A 16,108-nucleotide genomic window follows, 5' to 3' on the forward strand; every position below is an offset into this window, starting at 1 on the left:
AACACTTTTCACATTTTCTCGTGTTACGTGGCTGCCAGTCCTCGGTTCATGCAAAATCTTAAGGTCCTCGGTCATGTCCAAGGCACCAAACCGACCAATAATTCAATAATCGATAACTAAAACTATAAATGTAGCTCTTCTTACTGGGCGATTGCATCAACTTAGATGCTTCTCCTGTGTTCTACTGTGCTGCTTGTATTGTCCCCACATACCGCAGCACGCGACAAGGGCTGGCAGACCATAAATGTAACCGTTTCAGAGAGAAATGCGACCAATGTGACGATCTCGCGTTATATCGATTCGAAGGTGAATGACGAAACACGGAGATTTTCTAAGGTTTTTACTACATATTGACACTTTTCACATTTTCTCGTGTTAGGTGGCTGCCAGTCCTCGGTTCATGCAAAATCTTAAGGTCCTCGGTCATGTCCAAGGCACCAAACCGACCAATAATTCAATAATTGATAACTAAAACTATAAATGTAGCTCTTCTTACTGGGCGATTGCATCAACTTAGATGCTTCTCCTGTGTTCTACTGTGAGCTTGTATTGTCCCCACATACCGCAGCACGCGACAAGGGCTGGCAGACCATAAATGTAACCGTTTCAGAGAGAAATGCGCCCAATGTGACGATCTCGCGTTATATCGATTCGATGGTGAATGACGAAACTCGGAGATTTTCTAAGGTTTTTACTACATATTAACACTTTTCACATTTTCTCGTGTTAGGTGGCTGCCAGTCCTCGGTTCATGCAAAATCTTAAGTTCCTCGGTCATGTCCAAGGCACCAAACCGACCAATAATTCAATAATCGATAACTAAAACTATAAATGTAGCTCTTCTTACTGGGCGATTGCATCAACTTAGATGCTTCTCCTGTGTTCTACTGTGCTGCTTGTATTGTCCCCACATACCGCAGCACGCGACAATGGCTGGCAGACCATAAATGTAACCGTTTCAGAGAGAAATGCGACCAATGTGACGATCTCGCGTTATATCGATTCGATGGTGAATGACGAAACACGGAGATTTTCTAAAGTTTTTACTACATATTAACACTTTTCACATTTTCTCGTGTTACGTGGCTGCCAGTCCTCGGTTCATGCAAAATCTTAAGGTCCTAGGTCATGTCCAAGGCACCAAACCGACCAATAATTCAATAATCGATAACTAAAACTATAAATGTAGCTCTTCTTACTGGGCGATTGCATCAACTTCGATGCTTCTCCTGTGTTCTACTGTGCTGCTTGTATTGTCCCCACATAACCCAGCACGCGACAAGGGCTGGCAGACCATAAATGCAACCGTTTCAGAGAGAAATGCGACCAATGTGACGATCCCGCGTTATATCGATTCGATGGTGAATGACGAAACACGGAGATTTTCTAAGGTTTTTACTACATATTAACACTTTTCACATTTTCTCGTGTTACGTGGCTGCCAGTCCTCGGTTCATGCAAAATCTTAAGGTCCTCGGTCATGTCCAAGGCACCAAACCGACCAATAATTCAATAATCGATAACTAAAACTATAAATGTAGCTCTTCTTACTGGGCGATTGCATCAACTTAGATGCTTCTCCTGTGTTCTACTGTGCTGCTTGTATTGTCCCCACATACCGCAGCAATCGACAAGGGCAGTCAGACCATAAATGTAACCGTTTCAGAGAGAAATGCGACCAATGTGACGATCTCGCGTTATATCGATTCGATGGTGAATGACGAAACACGGAGATTTTCTAAGGTTTTTACTACATATTAACACTTTTCACATTTTCTCGTGTTACGTGGCTGCCAGTCCTCGGTTCATGCAAAATCTTAAGGTCCTCGGTCATGTCCAAGGCACCAAACCGACCAATAATTCAATAATCGATAACTGAAACTATAAATGTAGCTCTTCTTACTGGGCGATTGCATCAACTTAGATGCTTCTCCTGTGTTCTACTGTGCTGCTTGTATTGTCCCCACATACCGCAGCACGCGACAAGGGCTGGCAGGCCATAAATGTAACCGTTTCAGAGAGAAATGCGACCAATGTGACGATCTCGCGTTATATCGATTCGATGGTGAATGACGAAACACGGAGATTTTCTAAGGTTTTTACTACATATTAACACTTTTCACATTTTTCGTGTTACGTGGCTGCCAGTCCTCGGCTCATGCAAAATCTTAAGGTCCTCGGTCATGTCCAAGGCACCAAACCGACCAATAATTCAATAATCGATAACTAAAACTATAAATGTAGCCCTTCTTACTGGGCGATTGCATCAACTTAGATGCTTCTCCTGTGTTCTACTGTGAGCTTGTATTGTCCCCACATACCGCAGCACGCGACAAGGGCTGGCAGACCATAAATGTAACCGTTTCAGAGAGAAATGCGCCCAATGTGACGATCTCGCGTTATATCGATTCGATGGTGAATGACGAAACTCGGAGATTTTCTAAGGTTTTTACTACATATTAACACTTTTCACATTTTCTCGTGTTAGGTGGCTGCCAGTCCTCGGTTCATGCAAAATCTTAAGTTCCTCGGTCATGTCCAAGGCACCAAACCGACCAATAATTCAATAATCGATAACTAAAACTATAAATGTAGCTCTTCTTACTGGGCGATTGCATCAACTTAGATGCTTCTCCTGTGTTCTACTGTGCTGCTTGTATTGTCCCCACATACCGCAGCACGCGACAATGGCTGGCAGACCATAAATGTAACCGTTTCAGAGAGAAATGCGACCAATGTGACGATCTCGCGTTATATCGATTCGATGGTGAATGACGAAACACGGAGATTTTCTAAAGTTTTTACTACATATTAACACTTTTCACATTTTCTCGTGTTACGTGGCTGCCAGTCCTCGGTTCATGCAAAATCTTAAGGTCCTAGGTCATGTCCAAGGCACCAAACCGACCAATAATTCAATAATCGATAACTAAAACTATAAATGTAGCTCTTCTTACTGGGCGATTGCATCAACTTCGATGCTTCTCCTGTGTTCTACTGTGCTGCTTGTATTGTCCCCACATAACCCAGCACGCGACAAGGGCTGGCAGACCATAAATGCAACCGTTTCAGAGAGAAATGCGACCAATGTGACGATCCCGCGTTATATCGATTCGATGGTGAATGACGAAACACGGAGATTTTCTAAGGTTTCTACTACATATTAACACTTTTCACATTTTCTCGTGTTAGGTGGCTGCCAGTCCTCGGTTCATGCAAAATCTTAAGGTCCTCGGTCATGTCCAAGACACCAAACCGACCAATAATTCAATAATCGATAACTAAAACTATAAATGTAGCTCTTCTTACTGGGCGATTGCATCAACTTAGATGCTTCTCCTGTGTTCTACTGTGCTGCTTGTATTGTCCCCACATACCGCAGCACGCGACAAGAGCTGGCAGACCATAAATGTAACCGTTTCAGAGAGAAATGCGACCAATGTGACGATCTCGCGTTATATCGATTCGATGGTGAATGACGAAACACGGAGATTTTCTGAGGTTTTTACTACATATTAACACTTTTCACATTTTCTCGTGTTACGTGGCTGCCAGTCCTCGGTTCATGCAAAATCTTAAGGTCCTCGGTCATGTCCAAGGCACCAAACCGACCAATAATTCAATAATCGATAACTAAAACTATAAATGTAGCTCTTCTTACTGGGCGATTGCATCAACTTAGATGCTTCTCCTGTGTTCTACTGTGAGCTTGTATTGTCCCCACATACCGCAGCACGCGACAAGGGCTGGCAGACCATAAATGTAACCGTTTCAGAGAGAAATGCGACCAAAGTGACGATCTCGCGTTATATCGATTCGATGGTGAATGACGAAACACGGAGATTTTCTAAGGTTTTTACTACATATTAACACTTTTCACATTTTCTCGTGTTACGTGGCTGCCAGTCCTCGGTTCATGCAAAATCTTAAGGTCCTCGGTCATGTCCAAGGCACCAAACCGACCAATAATTCAATAATCGATAACTGAAACTATAAATGTAGCTCTTCTTACTGGGCGATTGCATCAACTTAGATGCTTCTCCTGTGTTCTACTGTGCTGCTTGTATTGTCCCCACATACCGCAGCACGCGACAAGGGCTGGCAGGCCATAAATGTAACCGTTTCAGAGAGAAATGCGACCAATGTGACGATCTCGCGTTATATCGATTCGATGGTGAATGACGAAACACGGAGATTTTCTAAGGTTTTTACTACATATTAACACTTTTCACATTTTTCGTGTTACGTGGCTGCCAGTCCTCGGCTCATGCAAAATCTTAAGGTCCTCGGTCATGTCCAAGGCACCAAACCGACCAATAATTCAATAATCGATAACTAAAACTATAAATGTAGCCCTTCTTACTGGGCGATTGCATCAACTTAGATGCTTCTCCTGTGTTCTACTGTGAGCTTGTATTGTCCCCACATACCGCAGCACGCGACAAGGGCTGGCAGACCATAAATGTAACCGTTTCAGAGAGAAATGCGACCAATGTGACGATCTCGCGTTATATCGATTCGATGGTGAATGACGAAACTCGGAGATTTTCTAAGGTTTTTACTACATATTAACACTTTTCACATTTTCTCGTGTTAGGTGGCTGCCAGTCCTCGGTTCATGCAAAATCTTAAGTTCCTCGGTCATGTCCAAGGCACCAAACCGACCAATAATTCAATAATCGATAACTAAAACTATAAATGTAGCTCTTCTTACTGGGCGATTGCATCAACTTAGATGCTTCTCCTGTGTTCTACTGTGCTGCTTGTATTGTCCCCACATACCGCAGCACGCGACAATGGCTGGCAGACCATAAATGTAACCGTTTCAGAGAGAAATGCGACCAATGTGACGATCTCGCGTTATATCGATTCGATGGTGAATGACGAAACACGGAGATTTTCTAAAGTTTTTACTACATATTAACACTTTTCACATTTTCTCGTGTTACGTGGCTGCCAGTCCTCGGTTCATGCAAAATCTTAAGGTCCTAGGTCATGTCCAAGGCACCAAACCGACCAATAATTCAATAATCGATAACTAAAACTATAAATGTAGCTCTTCTTACTGGGCGATTGCATCAACTTCGATGCTTCTCCTGTGTTCTACTGTGCTGCTTGTATTGTCCCCACATAACCCAGCACGCGACAAGGACTGGCAGACCATAAATGCAACCGTTTCAGAGAGAAATGCGACCAATGTGACGATCCCGCGTTATATCGATTCGATGGTGAATGACGAAACACGGAGATTTTCTAAGGTTTCTACTACATATTAACACTTTTCACATTTTCTCGTGTTACGTGGCTGCCAGTCCTCGGTTCATGCAAAATCTTAAGGTCCTCGGTCATGTCCAAGACACCAAACCGACCAATAATTCAATAATCGATAACTAAAACTATAAATGTAGCTCTTCTTACTGGGCGATTGCATCAACTTAGATGCTTCTCCTGTGTTCTACTGTGCTGCTTGTATTGTCCCCACATACCGCAGCACGCGACAAGAGCTGGCAGACCATAAATGTAACCGTTTCAGAGAGAAATGCGACCAATGTGACGATCTCGCGTTATATCGATTCGATGGTGAATGACGAAACACGGAGATTTTCTGAGGTTTTTACTACATATTAACACTTTTCACATTTTCTCGTGTTACGTGGCTGCCAGTCCTCGGTTCATGCAAAATCTTAAGTTCCTCGGTCATGTCCAAGGCACCAAACCGACCAATAATTCAATAATCGATAACTAAAACTATAAATGTAGCTCTTCTTACTGGGCGATTGCATCAACTTAGATGCTTCTCCTGTGTTCTACTGTGAGCTTGTATTGTCCCCACATACCGCAGCACGCGACAAGGGCTGGCAGACCATAAATGTAACCGTTTCAGAGAGAAATGCGACCAAAGTGACGATCTCGCGTTATATCGATTCGATGGTGAATGACGAAACACGGAGATTTTCTAAGGTTTTTACTACATATTAACACTTTTCACATTTTCTCGTGTTACGTGGCTCCCAGTCCTCGGTTCATGCAAAATCTTAAGGACCTCGGTCATGTCCAAGGCACCAAACCGACCAATAATTCAATAATCGATAACTAAAACTATAAATGTAGCTCTTGTTACTGGGCGATTGCATCAACTTAGATGCTTCTCCTGTGTTCTACTGTGCTGCTTGTATTGTCCCCACATAACCCAGCACGCGACAAGGGCTGGCAGACCATAAATGTAACCGTTTCAGAGAGAAATGCGACCAATGTGACGATCTCGCGTTATATCGATTCGATGGTGAATGACGAAACACGGAGATTTTCTAAGGTTTTTACTACATATTAACACTTTTCACATTTTCTCGTGTTACGTGGGTACCAGTCCTCGGTTCATGCAAAATCTTAAGGTCCTCGGACATGTCCAAGGCACCAAACCGACCAATAATTCAATAATCGATAACTAAAACTATAAATGTAGCTCTTCTTACTGGGCGATTGCATCAACTTAGATGCTTCTCCTGTGTTCTACTGTGCTGCTTGTATTGTCCCCACATAACCCAGCACGCGACAAGGGCTGACAGACCATAAATGTAACCGTTTCAGAGAGAAATGCGACCAATGTGACGATCTCGCGTTATATCGATTCGATGGTGAATGACGAAACACGGAGATTTTCTAAGGTTTTTACTACATATTAACACTATTCACATTTTCTCGTGTTACGTGGCTGCCAGTCCTCGGTTCATGCAAAATCTTAAGGTCCTCGGTCATGTCCAAGGCACCAAACCGACCAATAATTCAATAATCGATAACTAAAACTATAAATGTAGCTCTTCTGACTGGGCGATTGCATCAACTTAGATGCTTCTCCTGTGTTCTACTGTGCTGCTTGTATTGTCCCCACATAACCCAGCACGCGACAAGGGCTGGCAGACCATAAATGTAACCGTTTCAGAGAGAAATGCGACCAATGTGACGATCTCGCGTTATATCGATTCGATGGTGAATGACGAAACACGGAGATTTTCTAAGGTTTTTACTACATATTAACACTTTTCACATTTTCTCGTGTTACGTGGCTGCCAGTCCTCGGTTCATGGAAAATCTTAAGGTCCTCGGTCATGTTCAAGGCACCAAACCGACCAATAATTCAATAATCAATAACTAAAACTATAAATGTAGCTCTTCTTACTGGGCGCTTGCATCAACTTAGATGCTTCTCCTGTGTTCTACTGTGCTGCTTGTATTGTCCCCACATACCGCAGCACGCGACAAGGGCTGGCAGACCATAAATGTAACCGTTTCAGAGAGAAATGCGACCAATGTGACGATCTCGCGTTATATCGATTCGATGGTGAATGACGAAACACGGAGATTTTCTAAGGTTTTTACTACATATTAACACTTTTCACATTTTCTCGTGTTACGTGGCTGCCAGTCCTCGGTTCATGCAAAATCTTAAGGTCCTCGGTCATGTCCAAGGCACCAAACCGACCAATGATTCAATAATCGATAACTATAAATGTAGCTCTTCTTACTGGGCGATTGCATCAACTTAGATGCTACTTCTGTGTTCTACTGTGAGCTTGTATTGTCCCCACATACCGCAGCACGCGACAAGGGCTGGCAGACCATAAATGTAACCGTTTCAGAGAGAAATGCGACCAATGTGACGATCTCGCGTTATATCGATTCGATGGTGAATGACGAAAGACGGAGATTTTCTAAGGTTTTTACTACATATTAACACTTTTCACATTTTCTCGTGTTACGTGGCTGCCAGTCCTCGGTTCATGCAAAATCTTAAGGTCCTCGGTCATGTCCAAGGCACCAAACCGACCAATAATTCAATAATCGATAACTAAAACTATAAATGTAGCTCTTCTTACTGGGCGATCGCATCAACTTAGATGCTTCTCCTGTGTTGTACTGTGCTGCTTGGATTGTCCCCACATAACCCAGCACGCGCCAAGGGCTGGCAGACCATAAATGTAACCGTTTCAGAGAGAAATGCGACCAATGTGACGATCTCGCGTTATATCGATTCGATGGTGAATGACGAAACACGGAGATTTTCTAAGGTTTTTACTACATATTAACACTTTTCACATTTTCTCGTGTTACGTGGCTGCCAGTCCTCGGTTCATGCAAAATCTTAAGGTCCTCGGTCATGTCCAAGGCACCAAACCGACCAATAATTCAATAATCGATAACTAAAACTATAAATGTAGCTCTTCTTACTGGGCGATTGCATCAACTTAGATGCTTCTCCTGTGTTCTACTGTGCTGCTTGTATTGTCCCCACATACCGCAGCACGCGACAAGGGCTGGCAGACCATAAATGTAAACGTTTCAGAGAGAAATGCGACCAATGTGACGATCTCGCGTTGTATCGATTCGATGGTGGATGACGAAACACGGAGATTTTCTAAGGTTTTTACTACATATTAACACTTTTCACATTTTCTCGTGTTACGTGGCTGCCAGTCCTCGGTTCATGCAAAATCTTAAGGTCCTCGGTCATGTCCAAGGCACCAAACCGACCAATAATTCAATAATCGATAACTAAAACTATAAATGTAGCTCTTCTTACTGGGCGATTGCATCAACTTCGATGCTTCTCCTGTGTTCTACTGTGCTGCTTGTATTGTCCCCACATAACCCAGCACGCGACAAGGGCTGGCAGACCATAAATGTAACCGTTTCAGAGAGAAATGCGACCAATGTGACGATCTCGCGTTATATCGATTCGATGGTGAATGACGAAACACGGAGATTTTCTAAGGTTTTTACTTCATATTACACTTTTCACATTTTCTCGTGTTACGTGGCTGCCAGTCCTCGGTTCATGCAAAATCTTAAGGTCCTCGGTCATGTCCAAGGCACCAAACCGACCAATAATTCAATAATCGATAACTAAAACTATAAATGTAGCTCTTCTTACTGGCCGATTGCATCAACTTAGATGCTTCTCCTGTGTTCTACTGTGCTGCTTGTATTGTCCCCACATACCGCAGCACGCGACAAGGGCTGGCAGACCATAAATGTAACCGTTTCAGAGAGAAATGCGACCAATGTGACGATCTCGCGTTATATCGATTCGATGGTGAATGACGAAACACGGAGATTTTCTAAGGTTTTTACTACATATTAACACTTTTCACATTTTCTCGTGTTACGTGGCTGCCAGTCCTCGGTTCATGCAAAATCTTAAGGTCCTCGGTCATGTCCAAGGCACCAAACCGACCAATAATTCAATAATCGATAACTAAAACTATAAATGTAGCTCTTCTTACTGGGCGATTGCATCAACTTAGATGCTTCTCCTGTGTTCTACTGTGCTGCTTGTATTGTCCCCACATACCGCAGCACGCGACAAGGGCTGGCAGACCATAAATGTAACCGTTTCAGAGAGAAATGCGACCAATGTGACGATCTCGCGTTATATCGATTCGATGGTGAATGACGAAACACGGAGATTTTCTAAGGTTTTTACTACATATTAACACTTTTCACATTTTCTCGTGTTAGGTGGCTGCCAGTCCTCGGTTCATGCAAAATCTTAAGGTCCTCGGTCATGTCCAAGGCACCAAACCGACCAATAATTCAATAATCGATAACTAAAACTATAAATGTAGCTCTTCTTACTGGGCGATTGCATCAACTTAGATGCTTCTCCTGTGTTCTACTGTGCTGCTTGTATTGTCCCCACATAACCCAGCACGCGACAAGGGCTGGCAGACCATAAATGTAACCGTTTCAGAGAGAAATGCGACCAATGTGACGATCTCGCGTTATATCGATTCGATGGTGAATGACGAAACACGGAGATTTTCTAAGGTTTTTACTACATATTAACACTTTTCACATTTTCTCGTGTTACGTGGCTGCCAGTCCTCGGTTCATGCAAAATCTTAAGGTCCTCGGTCATGTCCAAGGCACCAAACCGACCAATAATTCAATAATCGATAACTAAAACTATAAATGTAGCTCTTCTTACTGGGCGATTGCATCAACTTAGATGCTTCTCCTGTGTTCTACTGTGCTGCTTGTATTGTCCCCACATAACCCAGCACGCGACAAGGGCTGGCAGACCATAAATGTAACCGTTTCAGAGAGAAATGAGACCAATGTGACGATCTCGCGTTATATCGATTCGATGGTGAATGACGAAACACGGAGATTTTCTAAGGTTTTTACTTCATATTAACACTTTTCACATTTTCTCGTGTTACGTGGCTGCCAGTCCTCGGTTCATGCAAAATCTTAAGGTCCTCGGTCATGTCCAAGGCACCAAACCGACCAATAATTCAATAATCGATAACTATAACTATAAATGTAGCTCTTCTTACTGGGCGATTGCATCAACTTAGATGCTTCTCCTGTGTTCTACTGTGCTGCTTGTATTGTCCCCACATACCGCAGCACGCGACAAGGGCTGGCAGACCATAAATGTAACCGTTTCAGAGAGAAATGCGCCCAATGTGACGATCTCGCGTTATATCGATTCGATGGTGAATGACGAAACACGGAGATTTTCTAAGGTTTTTACTACATATTAACACTTTTCACATTTTCTCGTGTTACGTGGCTGCCAGTCCTCGGTTCATGCAAAATCTTAAGGTCCTCGGTCATGTCCAAGGCACCAAACCGACCAATAATTCAATAATCGATAACTAAAACTATAAATGTAGCTCTTCTTACTGGGCGATTGCATCAACTTAGATGCTTCTCCTGTGTTCTACTGTGCTGCTTGTATTGTCCCCACATACCGCAGCACGCGACAAGGGCTGGCAGACCATAAATGTAACCGTTTCAGAGAGAAATGCGACCAATGTGACGATCTCGCGTTATATCGATTCTATGGTGAATGACGAAACACGGAGATTTTCTAAGGTTTTTACTACATATTAACACTTTTCACATTTTCTCGTGTTAGGTGGCTGCCAGTCCTCGGTTCATGCAAAATCTTAAGGTCCTCGGTCATGTCCAAGGCACCAAACCGACCAATAATTCAATAATCGATAACTAAAACTATAAATGTAGCTCTTCTTACTGGGCGATTGCATCAACTTAGATGCTTCTCCTGTGTTCTACTGTGCTGCTTGTATTGTCCCCACATACCGCAGCACGCGACAAGGGCTGGCAGACCATAAATGTAACCGTTTCAGAGAGAAATGCGCCCAATGTGACGATCTCGCGTTATATCGATTCTATGGTGAATGACGAAACACGGAGATTTTCTAAGGTTTTTACTACATATTAACACTTTTCACATTTTCTCGTGTTACGTGGCTGCCAGTCCTCGGTTCATGCAAAATCTTAAGGTCCTCGGTCATGTCCAAGGCACCAAACCGACCAATAATTCAATAATCGATAACTAAAACTATAAATGTAGCTCTTCTTACTGGGCGATTGCATCAACTTAGATGCTTCTCCTGTGTTCTACTGTGCTGCTTGTATTGTCCCCACATACCGCAGCACGCGACAAGGGCTGGCAGACCATAAATGTAACCGTTTCAGAGAGAAATGCGACCAATGTGACGATCTCGCGTTATATCGATTCGATGGTGAATGACGAAACACGGAGATTTTCTGAGGTTTTTACTACATATTAACACTTTTCACATTTTCTCGTGTTACGTGGCTGCCAGTCCTCGGTTCATGCAAAATCTTAAGGTCCTCGGTCATGTCCAAGGCACCAAACCGACCAATAATTCAATAATCGATAACTAAAACTATAAATGTAGCTCTTCTTACTGGGCGATTGCATCAACTTAGATGCTTCTCCTGTGTTCTACTGTGCTGCTTGTATTGTCCCCACATAACCCAGCACGCAACAAGGGCTGGCAGACCATAAATGTAACCGTTTCAGAGAGAAATGCGACCAATGTGACGATCTCGCGTTATATCGATTCGATGGTGAATGACGAAACACGGAGATTTTCTAAGGTTTTTACTACATATTAACACTTTTCACATTTTTCGTGTTACGTGGCTGCCAGTCCTCGGTTCATGCAAAATCTTAAGGTCCTCGGTCATGTCCAAGGCACCAAACCGACCAATAATTCAATAATCGATAACTATAAATGTAGCTCTTCTTACTGGGCGATTGCATCAACTTAGATGCTTCTTCTGTGTTCTACTGTGAGCTTGTATTGTCCCCACATACCGCAGCACGCGACAAGGGCTGGCAGACCATAAATGTAACCGTTTCAGAGAGAAATGCGACCAATGTGACGATCTCGCGTTATATCGATTCGATGGTGAATGACGAAACACGGAGATTTTCTAAGGTTTTTACTACATATTAACACTTTTCACATTTTCTCGTGTTACGTGGGTACCAGTCCTCGGTTCATGCAAAATCTTAAGTTCCTCGGTCATGTCCAAGGCACCAAACCGACCAATAATTCAATAATCGATAACTAAAACTATAAATGTAGCTCTTCTTACTGGGCGATTGCATCAACTTAGATGCTTCTCCTGTGTTCTACTGTGCTACTTGTATTGTCCCCACATACCGCAGCACGCGACAAGGGCTGGCAGACCATAAATGTAACCGTTTCAGAGAGAAATGCGCCCAATGTGACGATCTCGCGTTATATCGATTCGATGGTGAATGACGAAACACGGAGATTTTCTAAGGTTTTTACTACATATTAACACTTTTCACATTTTCTCGTGTTACGTGGCTGCCAGTCCTCGGTTCATGCAAAATCTTAAGGTCCTCGGTCATGTCCAAGGCACCAAACCGACCAATAATTCAATAATCGATAACTAAAACTATAAATGTAGCTCTTCTTACTGGGCGATTGTATCAACTTAGATGCTTCTCCTGTGTTCTACTGTGCTGCTTGTATTGTCCCCACATACCGCAGCACGCGACAAGGGCTGGCAGACCATAAATGTAACCGTTTCAGAGAGAAATGCGACCAATGTGACGATCTCGCGTTATATCGATTCGATGGTGAATGACGAAACACGGAGATTTTCTAAGGTTTTTACTACATATTAACACTTTTCACATTTTCTCGTGTTACGTGGCTGCCAGTCCTCGGTTCATGCAAAATCTTAAGGTCCTCGGTCATGTCCAAGGCACCAAACCGACCAATAATTCAATAATCGATAACTAAAACTATAAATGTAGCTCTTCTTACTGGGCGATTGCATCAACTTAGATGCTTCTCCTGTGTTCTACTGTGCTGCTTGTATTGTCCCCACCTACCGCAGCACGCGACAAGGGCTGGCAGACCATAAATGTAACCGTTTCAGAGAGAAATGCGACCAATGTGACGATCTCGCGTTATATCGATTCGATGGTGAATGACGAAACACGCAGATTTTCTGAGGTTTTTACTACATATTAACACTTTTCACATTTTCTCGTGTTACGTGGCTGCCAGTCCTCGGTTCATGCAAAATCTTAAGGTCCTCGGTCATGCCCAAGGCACCAAACCGACCAATAATTCAATAATCGATAACTAAAACTATAAATGTAGCTCTTCTTACTGGGCGATTGCATCAACTTAGATGCTTCTCCTGTGTTCTACTGTGCTGCTTGTATTGTCCCCACATAACCCAGCACGCGACAAGGGCTGGCAGACCATAAATGTAACCGTTTCAGAGAGAAATGCGACCAATGTGACGATCTCGCGTTATATCGATTCGATGGTGAATGACGAAACACGGAGATTTTCTAAGGTTTTTACTACATATTAACACTTTTCACATTTTCTCGTGTTACGTGGCTGCCAGTCCTCGGTTCATGGAAAATCTTAAGGTCCTCGGTCATGTCCAAGGCACCAAACCGACCAATAATTCAATAATCAATAACTAAAACTATAAATGTAGCTCTTCTTACTGGGCGATTGCATCAACTTAGGTGCTTCTCCTGTGTTCTACTGTGCTGCTTGTATTGTCCCCACATACCGCAGCACGCGACAAGGGCTGGCAGACCATAAATGTAACCGTTTCAGAGAGAAATGCGACCAATGTGACGATCTCGCGTTATATCGATTCGATGGTGAATGACGAAACACGGAGATTTTCTGAGGTTTTTACTACATATTAACACTTTTCACATTTTCTCGTGTTACGTGGCTGCCAGTCTTCGGTTCATGCAACATCTTAAGGTCCTCGGTCATGTCCAAGGCACCAAACCGACCCATAATTCAATAATCGATAACTAAAACTATAAATGTAGCTCTTCTTACTGGGCGATTGCATCAACTTAGATGCTTCTCTTGTGTTCTACTGTGCTGCTTGTATTGTCCCCACATACCGCAGCACGCGACAAGGGCTGGCAGACCATAAATGTAACCGTTTCAGAGAGAAATGCGACCAATGTGACGATCTCGCGTTATATTGATTCGATGGTGAATGACGAAACACGGAGATTTTCTAAGGTTTTTACTACATATTAACACTTTTCACATTTTCTCGTGTTACGTGGCTGCCAGTCCTCGGTTCATGGAAAATCTTAAGGTCCTCGGTCATGTCCAAGGCACCAAACCGACCAATAATTCAATAATCAATAACTAAAACTATAAATGTAGCTCTTCTTACTGGGCGATTGCATCAACTTAGATGCTTCTCCTGTGTTCTACTGTGCTGCTTGTATTGTCCCCACATACCGCAGCACGCGACAAGGGCTGGCAGACCATAAATGTAACCGTTTCAGAGAGAAATGCGACCAATGTGACGATCTCGCGTTATATCGATTCGATGGTGAATGACGAAACACGGAGATTTTCTAAGGTTTTTACTACATATTAACACTTTTCACATTTTCTCGTGTTACGTGGCTGCCAGTCCTCGGTTCATGTAAAATCTTAAGGTCCTCGGTCATGTCCAAGGCACCAAACCGACCAATAATTCGATAATCGATAACTGAAACTATAAATGTAGCTCTTCTTACTGGGCGATTGCATCAACTAAGATGCTTCTCCTGTGTTCTACTGTGAGCTTGTATTGTCCCCACATTCCGCAGCACGCGACAAGGGCTGGCAGACCATAAATGTAACCGTTTCAGAGAGAAATGCGACCAATGTGACGATCTGGCGTTATATCGATTCGATGGTGAATGACGAAACACGGAGATTTTCTAAGGTTTTTACTACATATTAACACTTTTCACATTTTTCGTGTTACGTGGCTGCCAGTCCTCGGTTCATGCAAAATCTTAAGGTCCTCGGTCATGTCCAAGGCACCAAACCGACGAATAATTCAATAATCGATAACTATAAATGTAGCTCTTCTTACTGGGCGATTGCATCAACTTAGATGCTTCTTCTGTGTTCTACTGTGAGCTTGTATTGTCCCCACATACCGCAGCTCGCGCCAAGGGCTGGCAGACCATAAATGTAACCGTTTCAGAGAGAAATGCGGCCAATGTGACGATCTCGCGTTATATCGATTCGATGGTGAATGACGAAACACGGAGATTTTCTAAGGTTTTTACTACATATTAACACTTTTCACATTTTCTCGTGTTACGTTGCTGCCAGTCCTCGGTTCATGCAAAATCGTAAGGTCCTCGGTCATGTCCAAGGCACCAAACCGACCAATAATTCAATAATCGATAACTAAAACTATAAATGTAGCTCTTCTTACTGGGCGATTGCATCAACTTAGATGCTTCTCCTGTGTTCTACAGTGCTGCTTGTATTGTCCCCACATAACCCAGCACGCGACAAGGGCTGGCAGACCATAAATGTAACCGTTTCAGAGAGAAATGCGACCAATGTGACGATCTCGCGTTATATCGATTCGATGGTGAATGACGAAACACGGAGATTTTCTAAGGTTTTTACTACATATTAACACTTTTCACATTTTCTCGTGTTACGTGGCAGCCAGTCCTCGGTTCATGCAAAATCTTAAGGTCCTCGGTCATGTCCAAGGCACCAAACCGACCAATAATTCAATAATCGATAACTAAAACTATAAATGTAGCTCTTCTTACTGGGCGATTGCATCAACTTAGATGCTTCTCCTGTGTTCTACTGTGCTGCTTGTATTGTCCCCACATACCGCAGCACGCGACAAGGGCTGGCAGACCATAAATGTAACCGTTTCAGAGAGAAATGCGACCAATGTGACGATCTCGCGTTATATCGAT

This window comes from Schistocerca nitens, chromosome 12 (assembly GCF_023898315.1).
Source record: "Schistocerca nitens isolate TAMUIC-IGC-003100 chromosome 12, iqSchNite1.1, whole genome shotgun sequence".
NCBI lineage: Eukaryota > Metazoa > Arthropoda > Insecta > Orthoptera > Acrididae > Schistocerca > Schistocerca nitens.